This window comes from Alosa alosa, chromosome 10, assembly GCF_017589495.1.
Source record: "Alosa alosa isolate M-15738 ecotype Scorff River chromosome 10, AALO_Geno_1.1, whole genome shotgun sequence".
Classification (NCBI taxonomy): domain Eukaryota; kingdom Metazoa; phylum Chordata; class Actinopteri; order Clupeiformes; family Clupeidae; genus Alosa; species Alosa alosa.
The window spans coordinates 29,826,250-29,849,505 of NC_063198.1; positions in this window are offsets into that span (position 1 = coordinate 29,826,250).

The following is a 23,256-nucleotide window of genomic DNA, read 5'->3' on the forward strand; positions in this document are numbered from 1 at the left end:
ACACACAGCGCCTAATGATTGTGAATATTCAGTGGCTCTCGATGTTTTGATAAATGGGCCTCCGCTAAGATTTATTCCTAATTATCTCATTTGTCTTTCACCATTACTTTTTATAGCTTAAATTTATGAAGTCGTTAAGACGTTAGTGGGCCTGATAATCATTAGGAGAAAGAATTGTATGAAAGTGAATTATATGAAAATGATTATGGCTAGCGGAGTCTTTAAAATGGAGCCGAGGAGGAAGTTGTGTGGGCTTTCTTTAAAGGTGCAGCGTGCTGCTTAATCATGCGCACCCCCCGACCGCCTGACTGACCGCCCGCCCGTCCGCCCGCCCGCCTGACGGAAGCCCCGTGACGGTGCTCACCCGCACCACTGCACCCGCGCTCGCTAGCTCACACACACACACACACACACACACACGCTGCACAGATGGAAATAACTGTGATTAAAACATCTTTGTCACTCTTCACCCCTCTCCTTCTCTCTCTCCATCTCTCTGTCCTTCCCCTCCTCACTGTGTTCTCTCTCTCTCTCCCTCCCTCCCTTGTTCTTTCTGCTCTCTGTTCCTCATATTCATCTGGTAATGTCGGCGGGTGCTGACGGTGGCACTATTCTCTTAGGGGCCCAAGATGAGATCGCCGTAGAAAATAAAAAGAGAGAGAGAGAGGGAGAGAGAGATATTTTTAAAGCAGCCCTTTATGTCTGTGCGTTTGTTTAATTTCGGCGCTCTTTGAAGATATAATGAAACACATAAATACAGTCCATTACATGTGCATTTGGGCTGCTTTTATTATTATTGCATTTTTACTGGCTTCCCGCGTCCAGACCGCCACGCCGACCGCACCGGTCCCTCGACTGCTGTGCCGTCTCCCTGCGTCTCTGTCTCACACACACACACACACACACACTTCTCTCCACCTAATCACTCCATTCCTCAAGTCGTGTGTCAGACATGTCAGTTCTCCATCTTACACACTCGTGCTGCCTCAGACAAGCACCAGCTGCTCTCTCTCTCTCTCACACACACACACAGACACAGCTACCGGTTTCCTGTCTCCAACACACGCCTCATTTAGTCAACATCAAACAACCACAACACACCCTAAACACACAACACACCCTTAACACACTCCAAGGCAGAGAGGTATACAGAACCAAACATCTGAATCATACTCAAAATATGTAGATTCCTACATTTAGATTTTAAATTGTAATGTAATTATAATTTGACATATATGCATATAATCAAGATAAATATGTCTGGTATGAGAGAGATGGTGATCTTGCCACATGAAAAACTTACGTCAGGTGAGTATATGGCATCCACATGTGCCATCTATATTTAAGAACTGGATTGAATAAAAATCAGATCAGCCCTATAGTCCCACTAAAGCCTTGAGAAAAGCCATGGATTGCTTTATATTATATTAGATTGCTTTTTATTAGAGATATAGTCTTAGTGTGTGTGTGTGTGTGTCTGGGAGAAAGAGAGAGTGAAAGAGTCTGTGTGTGTATGTGTGTGTTTTAGGTGTATTGGGGAGAGAGAGAGAGATTGAGTATTTCAGGGGGTTGAGAAGAACATGACCATAAATCCCCCATAACTTAAGAGGCTCTTTAGACGGAAGCCCCCCAACCCCAAAAAAAAAAAAACATCCTCATACATCTCTCTCTCTCTGCCTCTCTCTTTTCCCATATCAGTTGGCTGCCTGTATTTTTTTCTCTCAGCAGGAGCGATCTGAAGAGGTTGCGTAAGCCCTTGGTTAATTAATTAATTGATTAATTATTTAATTAGCTAATCAAGGCGCTCTGAAGAGCATCTCCTTACAGCAGTGTTAATGAGGGAACAGCTGGGCCGGCGCGCCGTAGGAATACTCAAACCGACGGACGCTCCACTCCCCACTCCACTCCACTCCGCTCGCTTGCGCCTGTCCGGCACTTTCCTCCTCGTCACCAGCAGGGGGAGCACTGTCTCTGCTGGGGAAACCGCACTCGGCCTGCAGAGACAGGCAGTGACAGACACACACTCAGATCTGTGGGAGCAGATACTAGCCGGTCACAGAGGGGATGATCTGGTTTTGGGAAAGATTCACGATGAAGGTCTGAAGATGACCATTGTCACACAAAAAAAGAGAAATAAAAATAAAAAGTGTCTCTTATCAGACATATCTTATCTCTTATCTTATCTGGAAATCTGTATCAATAAATATTTTTTTGTGGCAACATGTAATAATATAATTAAGCAACCGCACATCAATCATAAGTAACTGTTTACGAACACCTGTCTTTTCAGAGCTGTAGTCTTTGGTTGACACGTTCAAACAGCACGGAGGACTTTTTATCTGAGCTGAACACTTAGAGAAGGGCTTTGACCAGGTAACACCACCATCAATGAAGCTCCTGCATTATGTCTAACAGAAGAATGTGTGTGTGTGTGTGTGTGTGTGTGTGTGTGTATGCATGTACTATATGTATGTCTGCATGGCAACCCCCTCCACACACACACACACACACACAAATGTACACACACACAGACACACACTGGACGTGGCCCCCTGTCGCTGTGGCAGCCAATTAAAGCTGAGGAGTGAGAGGCAGGAGCGAGGCGCCACGGCGACCGCTGATTAAGACCCCCCACACACACACACACACACGCCTGCTCGGGTAGGAGAGAGAGGAGAGGAGAAGAGAGCTCAGATATTAGCTTTAATTGCAATCATGGCCATGAGCGTGGGGCAGCCGTGTGACGGAGAGCACAGCACGGGGGGGGGCAGCCGTCTGACGGAGAGAGCGCAGCAGGACGCTACTGCCCACTGCTGCCCACTGCTGCGGAATATGAAAGCCAGAGTAAGCATCAGATAATTGGCCTCGAATTTCCTGTTATCTGCTCCAACGCCACAGCCATACTGCTCTGCATGTGTGTGTGTGTGTGTGTGTGTGATTCCACGTGAGTGTAAGCCTGTCCGATGTATATGTAAAGTATTTGTATGTGTGCGTGTGTGTGTGTATTTGTGTGTGTGACTCCTGTGTTTGTGTTTTTCCAGTGTATGTGTATGTGTATATGTGTGTGTGTATGTGTATATGTGTGTGTATGTGTGTGTACAGTATGTGTATGTGTATGTGTATATGTGTGTGTATGTGTATGTGTGTGTGTGTGTATGTGTTTGTGTATGTGTATGTGTATGTGTATGTGTATGTATATGCATGCATGTGTGTATGTGTATGTGTGTATGTATACTCTCTCACATACACTACACACACTACTCTACTCTCACATACACTACTATACTCTCTCGCATACACTACTCTCTTACATACACTGCTAAACTCTCTCACATACACTACTATACTCTCTCACATACACTACTATACTCTCACAAACACTATTATACTCTCTCTCATACACGACTATACTCCCATACATACATGTAAAAGTATTATAATAATGAGTGTGTATGAGTATAGTGGTGTATACAGTATGCAAGATTATGATGAGTGTGTGTAAGACCAAGTATGAATTGTGGCCTAGGCTGCCCCCTCATATGAATCAGTCCTTCTCATGTTTATTTGTGTACATGTGCATATGGAGGAGTGAGTCAGTGCAGTATCCTTCTCATGTTTATTTGTGTACATGTTTATTTGTGTACATGTGCATATGGAGGAGTGAGATATCAGTGCGGTATCAGCCCTGTGTGGAGTTCATTTGTCTGGAAGAGGACCCAATGTGACAGTTGTATGTGAGAGAGAGAGAGTGTGTGTGTGTGTGTGCGTGCGTGATTGCGTGAGTGCGTGTGTGCGTGGTGTGTGTGTGTGTGTGCGTGTGCATGTATGTGTCGCGCAAGGCGTAATTGCACGCGTGTGCTGCATGTGTGTGCGCGCAATGGATTGGCGCGCGGCGCGTGTGTGTGTGTGTGCGTTATTGTGTGTGTGTGTGCGTGTGAGTGATGTTGATGTGAGATTAAGACTTAAGTCTGACAGAAGGGTTCCATCTCCTCCTGCGGCCGACGGTGTGTTTGAAGAGGGGGGGCGGAGCTTGTGTGCGTTTGATTAATTTGGGTTCAATTTGTGTTGTCTGAGCTGGGGTTGATGGATGACAGGGGATCTGGCTTTCTCATCAGCAAACACACAAACACACACACACACACACACAAACAAACAGAGAGAGAAAGAAACGAACACTAACATGCTACGCCCTTTATAATTGCCATCACTGATCCTGGCTTTCATCTCACAGAAAAGAAAACAGCTGTGAGATTCTGCTGGTACTACATTACAAGACCAGACTAACACACACACACACATACACTCTCTCTCTCACACACACACAGACAAACACACACACACACACACACACACACACACACACACACACACACACATGTTATTAGACACATAAAAGGGAAGTACAAACCACAAACCTAGAAGGATTTTCTGCAACTCACCTCAGACAAAAGCCTTTTCCTGAAAGTGTGTCTGTCCTCTCTCTCTCTCTCTCTGTCTCACACACACACACACACACTCAAACACTGACACACACATACACACACATGACTGAACATGTACACACACACACGTGACTGCTTTCTTTGTTATTACAGACAGAAAATGAATAGTTGTATAGCTGAACGCATGCTTAAACACACAAACACACACAGATACACACCCAGACATACACCAACCCTACACACACATACATAGAGACCACACATCACACTGACCTACATACACACACACACACACACACATTTATCATGACGACACATATTAAAAGTGTTTGTTTGGTCAGTAACTTGTGTGTAGTCTATAATGTGTGTGCTGTATGTGTGTGTGTGTGTGTGTGTGTGTGTGTGTGTGTACTGTCTGCTCTCTGTTCTTTGATACAAGCCTGCTGGACTACAAATGATGTAGAAATGCATGTATGTAAAAATACATCTAATCATATCGCAGTTGCCTGTTTATAACAATAGATATGAAAGTGTATATTCAGAATGGCAGGGCCAGGGGTCCAATCATATTTTAAACTGTGTCAGTATTAATTTTAAGACCTTAAAAACAAATAAAACAAGTGTATAGGATGGTTTCATTGAAATGTGTTATGTCACTTGGGCCTTATTCCTGCAGGGCATAAAGGCGCCATTCACTTAGAAAAAACATGTTCACTGCATGCAAGCCTTAACGGGGAACTGAAACGGACAGAATCGACAACATGTTGGTTATCAAAATGGCAAACAAATTAATCAATAAATAATAACACAAGCATAACATATATCACATTTTTTTCCCCTACAATGACGTTTACATTTGTTATCAGAGCGCAGCCATGTTACATCACTGGCATGACACCCATTCTTCTCTTTTGAAATAATTGTGTATTTTTGAAATAATGGTATAATTGTGAAGTACTCATCACACGGATATCACATGTACATCACGCGAAAGACCGCAGTGTCAGTTTTCTAATGATGCTAGCCATGAGTTGCTGTGATAAATGGTTCGCAAGAAAATTAACTTAGAATTGGCTAGAAATGTAATCATATCACATGGTTCATACAGATCTGCATCCATCGCCACACTCATTAGTCTCGGTGGAATATCTCACAAACTCTTCCATACCATAACATATATTTATGATGACATTTGATGTTACATAACACCAGACCTTACCGAACACAAAGGTGTAAAGCATTCCTCTGTACAATTAACCGTTCTAGAGTAATCCAGTTTTGGAATTGTAGCAAATTTCTACATGGTCTCCAACTTTGGATAATATCCTTGGTGTCATTAGTTTAGCGAGCTGATCTAAGCTATCGTAGCCTACATTGAGAAGGCAAACATCACAATAACAACTAAAACGTGAGGGGAACTTGCTTACAGGACCCACCATGGTCATAGCCCTTTAATTCTGTAGTGAATTAGCAAAGTCAGAAAGTTATTTGTGATGGCATCGTAGGTGTTAACTTGTTGGACAGGAGACAACAGGCTAATTTTGAGCTTTGATTGGCTTGGTCATGCACCATGGCTCCATATATTTATGTGTGTGGCAAGTCTCTCTCAGGTAGGGCCCAAGTAACAACATGTCACAGTTATTTCTCCCTTGTAACTACTTCAGGAGTTGGGCCGGTTCACCCTATACGCACACTACGCAAGTTGCGTAGGGCCCCACAAGTAAATGTGTCTCCCCTGTCTCCCCTTGAGTCCAGCTAGTGACAGACAGACAGGCCTATACAGTTACAGTGACAGTGTTTCATAGGCTACATTAAGAAGATGAACATGAAACCGAATTACCATTCAGGGCATGAAAAACGGAAGAAACTTCACGAGAATAAACAGCGGAGCAGTCGGGTAAACTTGTGTTCGTTCCATGGTTTGATATCTACACGCGTCTCTCCAGCCGTGTTGCTGTATAGCCTAGGCCAACCAAACAGTCCCCTGTCTGCGGCTTGCCTGCCAGCCTTTCCCAGTCACGGTACTTAGCAAAGTTGTGAAATATAATCGCATGTTCAGTTTTTGAATGCGGGCGACTGGCTACATTTAAAAAATAATAATAATAACCTCATTGTGCAGCTGGATGAAACTAGCAGTTTTTCAGCAGAAACATGCGAGAACCTGTCAAAAGTAATCAGTGATTTCACTCTTCCCACACATTTTAAAAGAAGTAAATGGTTTTACAATATTTCACTGAGGTGTCAGATAATATATATATATATATATATATTATTATTTTTTAAATGTAGCCAGTCGCCTGCATTCAAAAACTGAACATGCGATTATATACTTTGCTAAGTACCGTGAGGTATATATATATATATATATATATATATATATATATATATATATATATATATATAAATGGTTACATTTTGGCCCTCAGAGTTCAGGTAGGATTCCTAGGGCCCCATGGTGGGTCTGAACCGGCGCTGAGTATCCTACGCTGATAACACATCAGTTACATCACCTTTACTTCCTATTTTGTTTCATTTCCCCCTTAAAATGGAACAGAACATTTGTTAGAATGTGTTTCTAACAAGGTTTTCATTGAGTTTATTGAATTTGTAAGTGTATAAAAATGTAAAAGTAGGTATTTTCATATGTATTTATGCTTTTTGTGTAAATATTGCAGGTTTTTGTAGAACATTATTAACATGTGTCCCCGAAGGTCAAGTCAGTGCCGAGGCAAGCCTGTCTCTATTCTTCTGTACAGGAACACTGAACTGAATGCCGATGCATGTTGCCATGGTTAAGGCCAGTCAGCGCTGAATGCTAGAGATGGAATCTGTATTTAAAAGCACTGACTTTTAATCTAGAGTAGTGTGAAATGACATTTCCCTTTTTACAAAAGAATATTTTATGACTTGAGAGTGCATAGGGTTATGTCTTTGTCCCACAGATACTACTGTAGTTTATTGAAAACGAAACCCACATTTGTAATAACAAATAAAGAACGTCATTTGTCGAGGACATCAGTGAGAAAGGCTATACATTTTTTATAAAGGATGTCAGATACTCAAAGAAGCAATGTACATAGTTTGGTTGGGTCGTGCTAACAGTCTCTCTCTCTCTCTCTCTCTTTTCTCTCCATCTCTGTCATTCTTTTTGAAATAAGTGTTGCACTCAATATTGGAGCTGCTTATTCATTTGTATCAATCTAACCTGTGCAATTATTGCAAGTGCAATACTGTTTACCGTTTACTTAAGGACTGTTTACATGACTGCTTACTTTATTTAATTATTTACTCAGTGAGACACAGAACATCAATGTGTACTTATTTACTTATTCAGTGACACACACAGAACATAGATGTGTATTCATTGCTCCAATCTTGCCTGCAGGACGTTTCATTCCTGTGCTTCTTTTTCACGGCTGATTGAATATAGTGATGTTACAATACGTCCCTCGGGCTCCTTCTTATGCCCTGCTTATCTCAAACTTGCTCCAAACAATGTTTCATTGTGCACAATGACAACAAAGTATCGAATCAAATCTAATCTAATGCAATCTAATCTAAGCTCTCTCTTAAAAAACAATGCCAGATGGTTCTAGACACCATGGAAACAGTTTAGTAATGTCTGCCTCTCTCTCTCTCTCTCTCTCTCTCCCTCTCTCTTTCTTTCTCTCTCTGAAAAGCAATGTCAGATCCAAGTAGTAACAGTGCAAACAGACTGGTTAGGTCTCTCTTTGTTTCTAGGCTAGCGCTGAAAAGGTTAACTATGAGGACTGCTCTCTTCCTCTCTCTCTCTGCCCCCCCTCTCTCCCTGCCGCTGAAGTGATTGCTGTATTAATTGCCTCTCTCATTTCTTCACAAGGTCACCGCTGTCCTCCGCCAGATAAGACAAAGTAATCCCTCTGTTCTACACCAGGACAGCCCACATCACAGAGCTAGTCAGCCTGAACCAACCAGCAGCCAGGAAGGGGGCATCGCAAGTGTATGTGTGTGTGTGTGTGTGTGTGTGTGTGTGTGTGTGTGTGTGTGTGTGTGTGTGTGTGTGGAGGGGATTGTCACACTCTGGCCTACCTTTCAAGAGTCCTGACACACACAATAGAACACGCTCATTAAGCTAAGCTAACTAAGCTAGGGAAAGGGATGCCGTCACTGGCTAATTTGGAGCCTTCGGCCTCTCGGCCATGAAATGACCAGAGAGTTCAGGCTTCTCTCTCTCTCTGTCACACACACACACACACACACACACACACACATTTACATACACCCCCAACACACACACACACACACACAGACAGACACACACACACAGCAGGAATACAGGTGCTTAACTGACTGCAGAGAGAAGACTTTTTTCAACACACACACACACACAGATTGAGGGCCAGTATGTGTTAAAGTACAGGAAACGGTCTGAAAAGTGTTAGATTCCTCTAGATTAATTGCATTTGCAACACTACGCTATAGAGGAGAGCTTTTTTTAATTGGGAGCTGAATCTCAATGAAGCTGTGAGGTAAAGCTAAAAAAGCTGTACATCTGCATGACAACTCAGGAACTCTCTCACACTCACACACACACTCACACACACAATCTCTCTCTCTCTCGGTCACACACACACACACACGGACACAGTCTCTCTTGGGCAGTCCATCCATTGAGAGTCATGAAAGGTTTAATTCTCACCTGACACTGGGAGAGATTGGACGTCCTGGCCCTCCTTAAATAGAGGTGAGAGCTTTGGAATAATCACGTTCAGGTGCAATTCTGTTAGGTGCTGCTAACCTATAGGAAAGTCCCCAAACCCCCCACCACCACCACCACCACCACCGCGGTGCCCTCCTCCCCTGGCTCTCGGCCCACTTCTCCATCCTCTGATTGGGCCCAATCGTCTGATGGGAAATTTCACAGAGTGATAATGGAGAACCCTGAATGACATATGTCTGGGATAGGAAGAGAATAAAGGAGAGGAGAAGAGGAGAAGAGGAGGAGAGGAGAGGAGAAGAGGAGAGGATAAGAGGTGAGGAGATGAGAAGAGAGAAAAAGAGGTGAGGAGAGGAGAGGAAAAGAGAGAAGAGGAGAGGAGGAGAAGAGGATAGGAGAAGAGGAGATGAGAAGAGAGAAAAAGAGGTGAGGAGAGGAAAAGAGAGGAGAAGAGGAGAGGAGGAGAGGAGAAGAGGTGAGGAGGGAGGAGAGGAGAAGAGAGGAAAAGAGAGGAGAAGAGGAGAGGAGGTGAGAAGGAGAGGAGAGGAGAAGAGGTGAGGAGAGGAGAGGAAAAGAGAGGAGAAGAGGAGAGGAGGTGAGGAGGAGAGGAGAGGAGAGGAGAAGAGGTGAGGAGAGGAAAAGAAAGGAGAGGAGAGGAGGAGAAGAGGAGAGGAGGTGAGGAGGAGAGGAGAGGAGAGGAGAGGAGAGGACAAATCCAGTAGGTCTTTGGCAACTGTGAGTCTCGTCAGAGAGGCAACACACTAGTGCACCGGCGCACGGCGAGTATGTGTCCGTGGCAGCACGCTCTTCTGGCTGGTGAAATGACCGCTGCGGTCACATCGCGCCACAGTTAAAGCCTCATTCGGCTTTGAATTATGGCATTAAGTATGAAATGAATGGATTTGATTTCAAATGAGTGTAGTTTTTATTTTACTGACTTGACTCTCCAAAAACACGTTTGAGTGTAAAGGCGTGCGTGTGTATGAAGTGTGTTTCTCAGTGCTGTTTAACAAGGTGTTGGATGTCAGACTGCTGTGGCAGAGGAGTTCAGCTCCATATGGACAAAGCAGTTCCCCCGTCCCCACCTCTCTCCTCCCCCTCTTCTCCTCTCTCCTCCTTTCCTCTTTGGACAAAGCAATTTCCTGTCCCCCCCTCTCCTCTTCTCTTCTTCCCCACTTCTCCTCTCCTCTCCTCTTTCCTCTTCTTTCCTCTCCTCCTTTCCTCTCCTCCCCCTCTTCTCCTATTTCCTCCTCTTATCTTCCATCCTCTCTTCTCTCTATCCTTTGTTCTCCTCTCCTCTCACCTCCCATTCAGTACTTAATCTGTTAGAAGACTTACACACAGTCACACACTTGAGAACACACACGTACACACATCTCAAGAGCACACACATGCAGGCACACACACACACACACAGGTACAGTACACACATCTCAAAAGCACACACATGAGGGCACACACACACACAGGTACACACATCTACAGGTGTGAAAGAAAGAGGATTACGTTTGTGCAGACTTGAGAAAGAGGCTCAGGCGCCTGTGAATGCCCTCTTAGTTCCCTCATGTGTACCTCTCTCAACTGGTGTGTGTGTGTGTGTGTGGCAGTTGTGTGGATGAAGCTAGCTGAGGCTGGGGTACACACACACTGTACCTACACACACATGCACAGGCACACACTCTCACAAAAGGGCACACACACACATTGTAAAGCTATGGTCTTAAGAAATTAGCATTTCTAGCCTTTGAGGAGATTTTAAAAAGTAGTAAAGATTTAACTTTAACTTTGTTACTGCTTTTTTACAAGCAGAGATTTGAAGCTTACTTGTCAGTGGGAGCGCCAGTGAAATCCACATACACACCCTGGCATGTGTGGAGTATTACGGTTTGACATGAGCAACTGGAGTGTGTTGACTTGAGAAAGAAAGAAAGAGAGAAAAGAAAGAAAGAAAGAAAGAGCAAGGAAGGGAGGGAGGGAGATAGAGAGGGGGTTAGAGGCAGAGAAAGAGAGAGCAAGAGAGATATTGAGCATGTGAGAGACAGGGAGAGAGTGAATGACAATGAGGAAAAAAGAGAATGAGAGAGAGAGAGAGAGAGGGAGAGAGATAAATAAAGAGAGGGAGAGCAAAAAAGAGAGAGAGAAAGAAAGAAAGAAACAGAGGGAGCAGGTGGTTGTTTCTGTAGGAACCTCTCTGTTTGTGTATATGGGTGTGTGTGTCTGTGTGTGTGTCTGTGTCTGTGTGCGTGTCTGTGTATGTCTGCTTTTCCACAAGGCCACTGTCTGTATTTGTATTTTTTTGGTGGGGTGGGGGGCAGTGAGTCAGCAGAACTCAAATGGAGGTGAGTGAGTGTGTGTGTTATTTTTAACATTCTTCTGCCAAGGATTCATTTAGCTCAGAAACACTAAACACCCTGTGGTGCCTCAGCAGAAGGTTTCACAAACAAACAAATTCAGCAGTCAGCCTGACCCTCTTAAACACACACACACACACACACGTACAAATTCACAACACTGCTGGTGTTTTACTTCCACCGGAATAAGCTGAGGGTTGTATGTTTGTCTCTGCGTGTGGGTGTATTCATGCATGTGTGTGTGTGTGTTGGTATGCGCGAGTGTGTGTTTGCATGTGTGTTTGCATGTGTGTGTGCATGTGCGAGTGTGTTTATTCCTGTGTGTGTGTATGCATGTGTTTGTACAGTATGTGTGTGTCTGTATTTTTGTGTGTATGCATGTGTATGGCAAGTCTATTGAGCATTTATTCGGATATCTTGATATCAGGCATAATTGTCATGTACATGTAAGCCATTTTTGTCAACTAGTTAACTAGTGAGGGCCAAAATATGCACACTAGTTAACTAGTGGGAGCCAAAAGGCTCACTAGTTAACTAGTGAACACATTTTAGCTTCACTAGTTAACTAGTGAGAGCCAGAAATGTCTACTAGTTAACTAGTAAAGGCCAAAATGCATACCAGTCAGCTAGTTGAAGGCTTTTGGGTCTCACTAGTTAACTAGTGACAGCCAAAAATGTGCACATGTTTACTAGTGATGGCAAAACACCTCACTAGTTAACTAGTTGCAGTAGGTCAATGTCACTAGTTAACTAGTGAACCATAAATGACTTACTAGCTGGTTAGGTGATGGCAGTAGGCTCACTAGTTAACTAGTTGAAGCATCATTTGTCCAAACTAGTTAACTAGTGAGGTCATAAATGTATACTAGTAAACTAGTTCAAGACAAAATTCACACTAGTCAACTAGTGGCGCAGAATTCAAATTAGGAGGCGGAGAATTCTGGAAATTGAGGCTTTCTATTGGCTCCCTATGTCCAAATAGAACATGACAACCAATCACAGTGCAGAATTTCACGAAATCCCACCCACAACATTTGCATGTGTCACACAAGTTAACATGCTGGCCAAAGGTACTCTAGCTAGTAAACTAGTGGCTTCAGTGTGACACTTACATGTAAACTAGTGAAGGCAGAACTGCTCACTAGTTAACTAGTGAAGACACAAATGCCCACTAGTTAACTAGTGAGGTCTAAAAAGTGTCACTAGTTTACTAGTGTGCACCAAAACACCCACTAGTGAACTAGTGATGGCATTTTCCATTCGACTAGTTAACTAGTGAGGTGCAAAAAGTGTCACTAGTTTACTATTGTACTCACAAAACTAGTGAACTAGTTAACTAGTGAAGGCCATTTCAGCCCCACTAGTTAACTAGTGAGATGCCAAAATGGTCACTTGTTAACATGTAAAGGCCAAAATACCCACTAGTTTACTAATGAGGGTGTTGTGGGCCTTACTAGTTAACTAGTGGTATGCATATTTTGTTCACTAGTTAACTAGTTACACCTAAAAACACAAACAAGCTGACCGTTTTTGTCCACTAGTTAACTAAGTCTCACTAGTTTGCATGTGTGGAAGTGAAGCAGCTCACTAGTTAACTAGTGCACACAAGACACACACTAGTGGCTGTTTTTGGAGCTATCTAGTTCACTACTTTTACTAGTTAACTAGTGACAAATTGGCCTTCACTAGTTAACTAGTTGACATGTTTGGCCTTACTAGTTCACTAGTAATGGAACAGGACATGCTCACTAGTTAACTAGTGAGCATATCTGCATTATAATGCCTTTCACTAGCGTATAGAGGGCATTTTGAGCCTTACAATATTAGATAGTGAGGACAAAACACTGTCCATAATGAACTAGCAGGAGAAAAATGCCCCTCACACTAGTAAACTAGTGGAATTTGAATAAATACACAAACGGCTGGCATTTTGTGCAACTACTTAACTAGTGGGATGTAACATTGGCTACTAGTTAACTACAGAGCCATATAAAGGTAGAGTTGCGACAACTCCATTGACGCTAATGTTCCATTTTTTCCCAACAATGGCAACTAATGGAAGCCTTACAGCAGTATAGACTGTTTGTAGCCAACATTTCAGAATCAGATTTACATTGCTTTGCCTCATCCGAATAATAATAATAACAGTAATAGTAGTAAACTAATAGTAGGCTATCAATAGCCTAATTATAATAATAAACGATTTATGTATCGACTATGATTTTTCTGCTGCTCAGTATTTATCAGTTCCTCATCAAATAAATTAAAAGAGGCTAAAAGCCCAATAAATGTGCCACACATAATAGCCGAATGTAAGATAACCCTTGCCTATCCCATTTCAATTAGGCAGCACTACACCACCACGAACAAGCTGTCATTACGTTTTTGCGTTATAGGCCTACAACTTTTATGACGTGACGTTTCTTGGGCATTTAGCTCCACCATCACGTCAAGTTGTAACGTATGCGTAATGCTCATCTAGGCTATGGATTTAAGTGGCTTAAAGGCAGCAAAAGTGGGATATAGTGCAACTGCTTCCCCAAAATAATTCCTCCATAACTGTGTATTTAATAGTTTGATATGTGGATAACTTTCAGTGGACTAAACAAAAGGTAAAGATTTTGTTATCACAAGGCTAGCTGGTTCGTTATATGGCAAAGCATATAGCCAACTTTGTTTGCAGCAGTGAAGCTGAGTTTGTTGTTAACATTGTTGGTAACTGTCAGGGAATTTAACCCCAACATATAGATACAAGAACCACAACACGTAGTATGGCTTTGCCCACAAACTCTGGTACCAATAGGAGAGCCTGCTAATGTAAGGAAGAATTCCTCACACCATCAGTCTCTGACTCTGCATCCCAAAAGCTGTGTCTTTTATTGTACAGATGCAAACAGAAAATAGGAAGCAAGACATAGCGACTTCATTGTGACATACTCTTATCTTACCCACACACACACAGACATGGTGCAGTTCCTGCCTGTCTGGGTGCACACTTACTGCACACACACACTCTCTGTTCTTAGAACTCAGCACAACAACATTTAACTTGAACTCTCTGTTCTTAGAACTCAGCCCAACATTATTTCTGCTTACACAAATGGTTACTCAATGGGCGTGAGACACATGCAATTAAACAAGTTCACACGCTCACACGCCACACCTTGCATTTCTCACGCAGAAATATTACTAGGGATGTCAAGGTATCTGCATAATTAGTAGCCTAGAGGAGACGCAGGGATACAAGAGGATTTCTCGCAGGGTTCAGAACTAGCGCACCACTCACCAGACAAATAAAAAAATAAATAGCCATCGACATCCAATCAAAAAATAGGCTATTCGTTGTATCCGGGTAAAATTCCAAAATAGCACATTCCCTTCCTACAACCACGTTATGCTTGTGTGGGGTTACACGTTTAAGATTTCAAAACTGTACCAACATTCTTTTTATTCAGAAATTCAACTGTCTGTCATTTGGTAAACCATTATGGCACTTTACAGGGTGTGTAAATCAAGCCTTTTCACGAACGTTTGGCCTATCCTAGCCTACTTTAAGGCAAAATTATTTCTTATCTAGGCTATAAACTAAACTAAACTGTCAGGGCTGCCAACTTTTCAAAAAACCTTTGAGTGAGATTTGGTGGGGCCAACCAAAATTTTGCTGCGGAAATTTTTGTTTGACTCATTCAGCATTATACCGTACAGTAAAAAAAACGTACATCAGTGGTTCTCAGGTGTACGGACCAGGCATGGACGGATTATGAACTTTCAGGCCCCTGGGCCCACATGTATTAAGGGCTCCCCACTAATTGTCGCATATGTGGAAGGGGGGTTTGGGGGTCCTCCCCCAGAATTTACAAATTACAGTACATTTGCTTCCAGGGCTAGTCTAGCAACTCTCCGTTGGCTTGTGAGCTCACTCCCAGAGTTAAATGAACATTGGTATCAAAGGGATCTAGCCTACTACTAGGACCATGGGCGTCGGAGGCATTGTGAAAGTGGGTGGGACATTTCAGAGGGGGGGTATGGGGGCCCTCCCCCATTTTTTGGACTAGATGCAATTTCCTGAATTCTGGTACATTTTGCAGGTTATTTAGATACTTCTATATAACAAAATAAAGCCAGCCTACGAAATTAATAAAAAGTAAATCATGCATAATTTAAAAATAACTCAATAGGCTACTTGGCTACGCAATAAGGTTTCCATTACAGCACCGCAGACGTTCAATGAAAGCGGATGGTTTGTTTTGAAATCAGACACTCTTTCAACTATATTAGTGATCATCAAATACCTCCCCAGATTTCAGTGCCCATCAGTCCCAACATTTAACAATATAATCAAACAGTCCAAAAGTAAATTAAATATCAAACTAAACCGAAAATGTCATGCTTTTGAAGGCCTACCAGTATGCCGCTCCAAGAAACGCATGTCTCAAAATAAAACCCCGCATAAGAAATAAAGGGCTGTCTCAAATACAGTCCTGCCCCTAAAGGCCTGTACTTTGTCTTAAGACCCCGCCATAATTTGAGGATTTACAGTATCTAAGTAGACAAACTGGCTTCAGATATCCAACAGAGTGAATAGAGATTGTGCAGTCTTAGCTGTGGTTAGTGACGTGATGCTGTTAAGGGGAGATTTACATAGCCTAGCGTAAACCTATAGGTTATTATTTATTTGACGCACCTATAAGGCTTTTACCTTATCAAAAGTGAGGGGATGACTGATCTCTTCAACACCGCGGGGATTTGGCTCGTCACTGTGTGTGTGACAGAAGTGGAATGGGAGAATAACGTGTAAAAAAAAAGTTTATGAGTGATTTACTGCGCCAAATGGGAGAATCAATGAAAATGACAATGAAGCACTAAACAGATGCTGAAAACAGCACTGGTATTTCGCGACGGCAAAAGTGGGGGGGTCCAAACTAACCATTTTAAAAAGTGGGTGGGTGTTTTGTAAGAATTTAAGAAATGTTTGTATATTTTAACTTTTAAATGCATCAATCAGGTGCACTTTCAAAATAAATTCAGAGGTCAGACTTGCTTATTTTTATGGAAATATTTGTGCTGTAGCTATTTTGCACTTCAGAATTATAACCATGCACACACAGGTGGAATAGTTATGGTGATATTGCAATAAGTTCACAACCACAAAAACATACAGCGGGGAAAATAAGTATTGAACACGTCAACATTTTTTTCAGTAAATATACTTCCAATGAGGCTATTTGCATGAAATTTTCACCAGACATTACTATTAATAATAGTAATCCACCCATATAAAAACATCCAAACATTAAAGTCCATAGGTAGAGTTATGTGTAATAAAGCGCCTGCTGAAATTTCCTAAATACTTTGTGGAAAAGCCTTTATTCGTAATGACAGCTTCAAGGCATTTCCTGTATGACGAAAACTAATCAGTCTGGCTGATTTTGGCCCATTCTTTTAAACAGATAGTCCTTTAATATTGAAGATTCCAGGGGTCCCTCTTGTGAATCCTGATCTTTAGTTAACGTCCAAAACTGTTCAATTGAATTGAAGTCAGGGCCTAAATTTCCTTTCTCTGAAACCAATTGAGAGTTTCCTTTGCTGAATGGTTTGGATCATTGTCCTGCTGGAAGGTCTAGCCATGTCTCATCCTTAGATTCTCCCGAAACAAAATGACTCCATTCATCATTCCTTCAACTGAATGAAGTCTGCTCGTACCATGAGATGAAAAACAGCCCACACCATGATGCCACAACCTCCAAAGCTCATTGTTGGTATGGTATTTTTAGGGTGATGCACAGTGCCATTTCTCCTCCAAATATGGTGTGTATGTACACATCCGATGTAGACATCCGAAAAGTTAAATTTTGCTCTCACCAGACCAGAATTCTCTCAGTATTTCATAGGATTGTCTAAATGTTGTGTAGCAAACTTTCAACGAGGTTTGACATGTTTTTCTTCAGCAATAGAGTCATGCGGGATGAGCGTGCATAGAGGCCATGGCGGTGGAATGTATTACCTATGATTTTCTCTGTAACAATTGTACCTGCTGCCTCCAAGTCTTTCTGGAGCTTTCTCTGAGTGGTCCTTGGATCTTGGGCTACTCTTCTGACTATCCTTCTGACTTCCTGGTCAGAAATCTTGCAAGGAGATCCTGTGCATGGCCAGTTGATGATGCAGTGATGTTCCTTCCACTTGCAGATAATGGCTCCAATACTGCTTGCTGGATGATTCAGAAGTTTTGAAGTGCATCTGTAACCAGTTCAACAATAAGGTTGCAAAGGTCTTGGGAGGGCTCTTTGCTTTTACCCATCATGAAATGTTTCTTGTGTGACACCTTGGTAACAAAAAACCTTTTTATAGCCCACCAGTATGTACTAACCCAGCTTATATCAATTTGCACAGATAGGAGGGATAATTTATCTAATTACTGATAAAATCCAGTTCCTTGCCATTCCTTGCCTTTGTGTACTGCTTTTTCTTAGCGTGTTCAATACTTTTTCCCTGTGCCATTCCACTTTTTTACTCATAACTCTACTTTTAGACATTGATGTTTGGATTTTTATATATGTGTGGATTACCTAAGTTAATACTAATGTCCGGTGAAAATGTCATGCGAATAGCCTCACTGAAAGTATACAGTACTTACTGAAAAAAATGTTGACGTGTTCAATACTTATTTTCCCCGCTGTATGCTACATTTCACAGTTCAGAAATGTTCGAAAATGTGTTTCAGCACTCCATGAAATTATGCAGAAGTGGTCACCTGTGTTATTCAGCTAGTTTATTTAAAGGTCACATTCACTGAGAAACCGTTTAATACTTGTTACTTTTGAAATACTATAGCTCACTCCAAGTTGCATATGCATGCTGCACGTGAAAATGATCTTCTACCCCCATTGCCCGCATTAGCCAATGAAAGAAAATACACGGAAAAACAAGCGAATCAGAAAGAGCCCTTCCCAATGAGGCCGAAGGGAAACTGATTATTCATGGCCTCGCCCACCTTGGCTTGTGACCGCCTACAGGAAGACTGGAAGATTTTGCGGCTAGGGGATTGTCTCTCTGCAGCTAGTAGGAGTTAACAGCAAGTTGCTAACATGGCGGAAAAAAATCGTGCCTGTGTTATTTGTGGCAATAACATGGTTGGGATTTATCGTTGGAACACCACCACCGAAGTAGTGCAACATTAGTTCTGTGTTCCAATCATTTCGACCACACTCACTGCCTTAGAAAGTGGTTTTGCATCGATGTTCTGAAAACCTGGTTCTGTACCGTCATGACGATCGACCACCAGCTCACAGGCTGTAAGTACAAACAAACTTTTCCACCTAACGTCTGTTACAAAATAGCATGTTCATATTCTTCACGTTAGCATGCATGAAAAGGGTACAAGCTAGGCTTAGGCTAGCCTATATTACAGGAAGCTACACCAGGCACGTAACTGAAGTGTTCTGTTCATGGCGTGTAAAATCAGAGAATGCCTAATAGGAAGGGCTCTGGTAAAATCCCTTAGAGGAATGGTCTATTTTCCCGAGCGTAGCCTACAGGCCACTAACACGCCAGGTGTAGCTACTTCCATTGATTAGGCCTATTGGAAGCTAATTGTTGCAGTACATAACGAAGCGGAATGCTTTAGTTACGTGCCTGGTGTAGCTACACTCATAAGAAACTGACCACACCACCCAGAGATTTAGCTTGTTGAACCTATAATCTTCTAACCTAAGCGTTAAACCACAAATAATAATATTAGCAACAATATTTTATGCTCAACTAAGTACGGGTATTGTTCTAGTCTAAACAGGGAAAATCAAAAACACAATACCCCTGCACTATTAGGCTAAGTTGCTATCACTAGAGCTCAGGTATTTACACTTCAGTTTAATTTATGTCTTCTTGTCATTATTACATTGACATACAATGATGTTTTGTTTGATTACTTGCTGTTTACTTAGTGTGTTTGTCTTCCAGAGCACATCCTCATGTCAGGCTACACAGCTTTCTAGCCTACATTAGGTCATCACGTTAGAAGCAAAGGTTCATTTCATTTCATTTATTTATTTAAAGGACAGTGCACATTGATCAACATTTCTGTAAATGTGCCAGTGTTAGCCAGCAGGCTAATTTTCAACTGTAGTCCATTGGCAAGATGTTATACTAGGCACATGGTGGCTAAAAAAACCCATATTAAATCACATACAGCAATAGAACATAATGCCATAATACTAGCTCCAATAAAACATTTAAAACATAAGACATATAACCATACAGCCAAACAACCCTTAAGGGATCAATAAAGTAACCACCTATCCATCTATCTATCATACATACACCATGGGTTACAGGACAGCTAAACTATAGAGGCAGACCAACATTAATGTATTATGAGAAGTGCTCACATTTTTGTATGCTCAAAAGCCAGTCCTTAAGATGGTGTGTGAATGTATGGTGAGAGGTGGACAAGGTTTGTGATCTAACTTTTATTGTTGTACTAGTTAGTTTCTAGAAGTCTTTTTCTAGTAGGCTAATACAGGTTCTTATGTGCTCGTCAATGTTTTGGAAAGTCAATTCATGGGTTTCTTCAGGTCACTTTCCACAGGTGTATGAAATCAAGCACCTCGATTATGAATGCAGACTGCATGGTGCTTGATTAATACACCTGTGTAAATGGACCTGATGAAACCCATGAATTGCATAACAGATAGAATTGATATTACCAAATGTCTTCTTGTGGGTGTGCTACTTAGTACATCATACACCTTACCACATTCACTAAAATATTTTTGTTACAAAGGATCTGTGGGCCAGATGTCTGCATCATCTGGCAAAAAGAAGACATTGTTAATTCTGTGCATAGTTTGGATGTTCTTGTTTTGTGTTTGCATTATTTTAATAGACTGCAATATTACTATTTGTCAGTGTTTCACGGACCACCTAGCAAAAAAAAAAAAAAACAGTAGACCTACTTCAACAGTATATTACACAACAGGCCTTCTTACTGAACCACCTTGCTTATTGTCTTTGCACCTTGCTTATGGTGTCAGAGGATTACAGTATGATTTAAACTGGCATAGGTTACATCAGTGTTGCAGAACTGTTTGGATTTACATACAAGTTGGTTCAATATTGCAAACAACTCATCTATTATATTTTACCACGTCTACTTGTGGAACACTTGAGAGAGCTTATGGACCACACTTTGAGTACTACTGCTGTATGTAAATATAATAAAGTTGTTTATAGACAATTGACCTGTTTTGTATATTTGTTTTCAGTTTCATCAGTTTTGTCCCTTTTAAGCCAAAGGTTTATCTTACCTTTCATATCTTCTGTCTCACAGAGGGCCATAGTCGTCATAGTGAATGTTTAGTGCATTTTGAAGGAGTACATTATGCTAAGGCAGACTGGTTCTAATCCTGGGTACAGGGTCATACAGACAACAGGGGTACTGGTGTTGCCCATTTTTCTAACCACATGAGCAATCCCCTTACGAAAAAGTAGTATAGGAATCTTATAATATTTGGGACAAAATATTATAGTAATCTTATAGGAATAATTGGGACATACTGTAGAAGTACTACTAATAACTCTATAATATCCTGTAACCGCTATAGTTTTTCTATAGTACCTATAGTATGTCCAAATACTATAGTATTCCTATAAGATTACTGTAATATTTAGTCCCAAAATACTATAAGATTCCTATAGTAGGCTACTTTTTCTGTCATACGTGACAGAAAACAACTTGAGTAGGCTAACCTCTGCCAATGTCAGGCTATCAAAGCCATAGGTCTCATTACTGGAGAAGTCTTGTAGCACACATTCTCTGCTTCTGTAGGCATTCTGGTACAATTCCAGCAAAATATAGCTAGGTAGGCGTGTTTGCATTTAGATCTATCTATATATTGGGCTATGACCAAGTGGTCTTTCAATGATAGTATCATGGAATTCAAACCATAACTATCTAGCTATTCCGATAGCATTAGCAGGCTAGGTCAGTGGCTGAACTGCATTTAGGGTGCTTACCTGTGTTGTGAAATAAAATATCTACTAGGAAGATTGCAAAGACTTTTGACTGTGTAAAGAAATAGGTCTTTATTTTAAAACGTTTCCAACTGTTTATTACTTGAAAGCAAGATGACGATTGTCACAAACGTTTACCTCTTTTAGGAGAAATTTTAAGCTGACAGGCAATTGTTACCATTCTATTAAACAAACGTTCACCGACAAACGATCAGGAAGCGGTTCTTCTTCCTACTCGAATACTAGGATCAAACACATGAAGTTGTATCTCCGAAGACATTTTGTGCAACAGTTTTGACTCAAGTTTTAGCCAGGTTTTAGCACTGTAAAGTTGAATATGGAGCATAGCACAGGTAGAATCGGATGAGGACGCACTGGAGGAAGCGTCCACAGTACTGTTAGCCAATCAGAGGTGAATTCATTAGCATGTCATTAATATTCATGACTAGAGGCGAAATCCAGTCGTTCCTCCCCCCCACCTTCCCCACCAAACTAGAACAGCATGAAACAGGACGAGGACAGCATTTTTTTCACCAAAACCGGCTCACAGGGCATTCATCAATACTACAGACCACTGCAAAATTAATGAAAAAACGATGAGATGAGACCTTTAAGATAATATATTGGTCATTGTAATGGCCATATAGCCTATAGCCTACATGCTATTCCTTTTTCAGGATGTACCCATATCTGCATGATGTGAATGTTTGCATATGGCTTATGTCAGGCTTTATATCAATATTTGCGTCTCGTTATTTGATTTTCTTCATATTTTTGAATTAATGTCACTAGGAAGCATGCCAATATAAATGTATTCATGTATCTGTAATGGGATTGGCTGGAACCTGACAATATAAGAACCATGATAGTGGGATAATCTATGGCTGAGCAATTAACAAAAATGTATGTAGGCCTACTGACAAATAGTTTACATTAGAATACATTATAATTTCGCCCCAATTAGGCTATGTAGAAATGAGTTGCAATCAGGGCTCAAATTAACTTTTTGTCTTTAAGGGGGTCTCTCTATCTCATAAAAAGTTGGCACACCCCGCGCATAGCCTAACAAGGCGATACAATGAAACAGCCTAGGCGCAAGTGGCGCTTTTGTGCAGTATAGTATGTGCACGGTAGGCCTAGGCTTTACCTTGACACACGCACACGACAGACATAGCGTCACGCTGTTAAAATAATCACCTAACTCATTTTTTCAAGTTTTTCAGGAGACACAAAAAACTTCACCAAAAATGTAACATAATGACATTTATTGATAATTTCACTCAAAAAGGATGTAACAAAGGACGACTATTGGTATAGTAATAACACTGTGTGTAAATTATGTAGCTTAAGAGAAATAAATGACTTAGGCATTTTTTTTAACATGCCTTTGTGACTTAAGATATGGAAACACTTTATTTTGAAAGTGTCTACAAAGGGGTGACATGAGTGTGTCATAAACATGACATGACAAGTATCATGAGCATTAATGTCACTTCAAAGTGTCAGTAATGTCCATGACACATCCCATGTCATGTTTATGACACGCTCATGTCACTCTTATGTTGACACCTTAGAGTAAAGTTTCACCACCAATTTTAGTGTCAACAATAAAACACTCAAACTAACTAAACAATCTCCCTCTAGCTCTTTTTAGCTGGGTTCTTATCTGATGCCTATGAATGTTGCAAATTGTCAAAGAAGTGATGACACTCCACAGGTATGACGGGGTTTCATTGACTGGAGGTCCTTGAACTTCCTC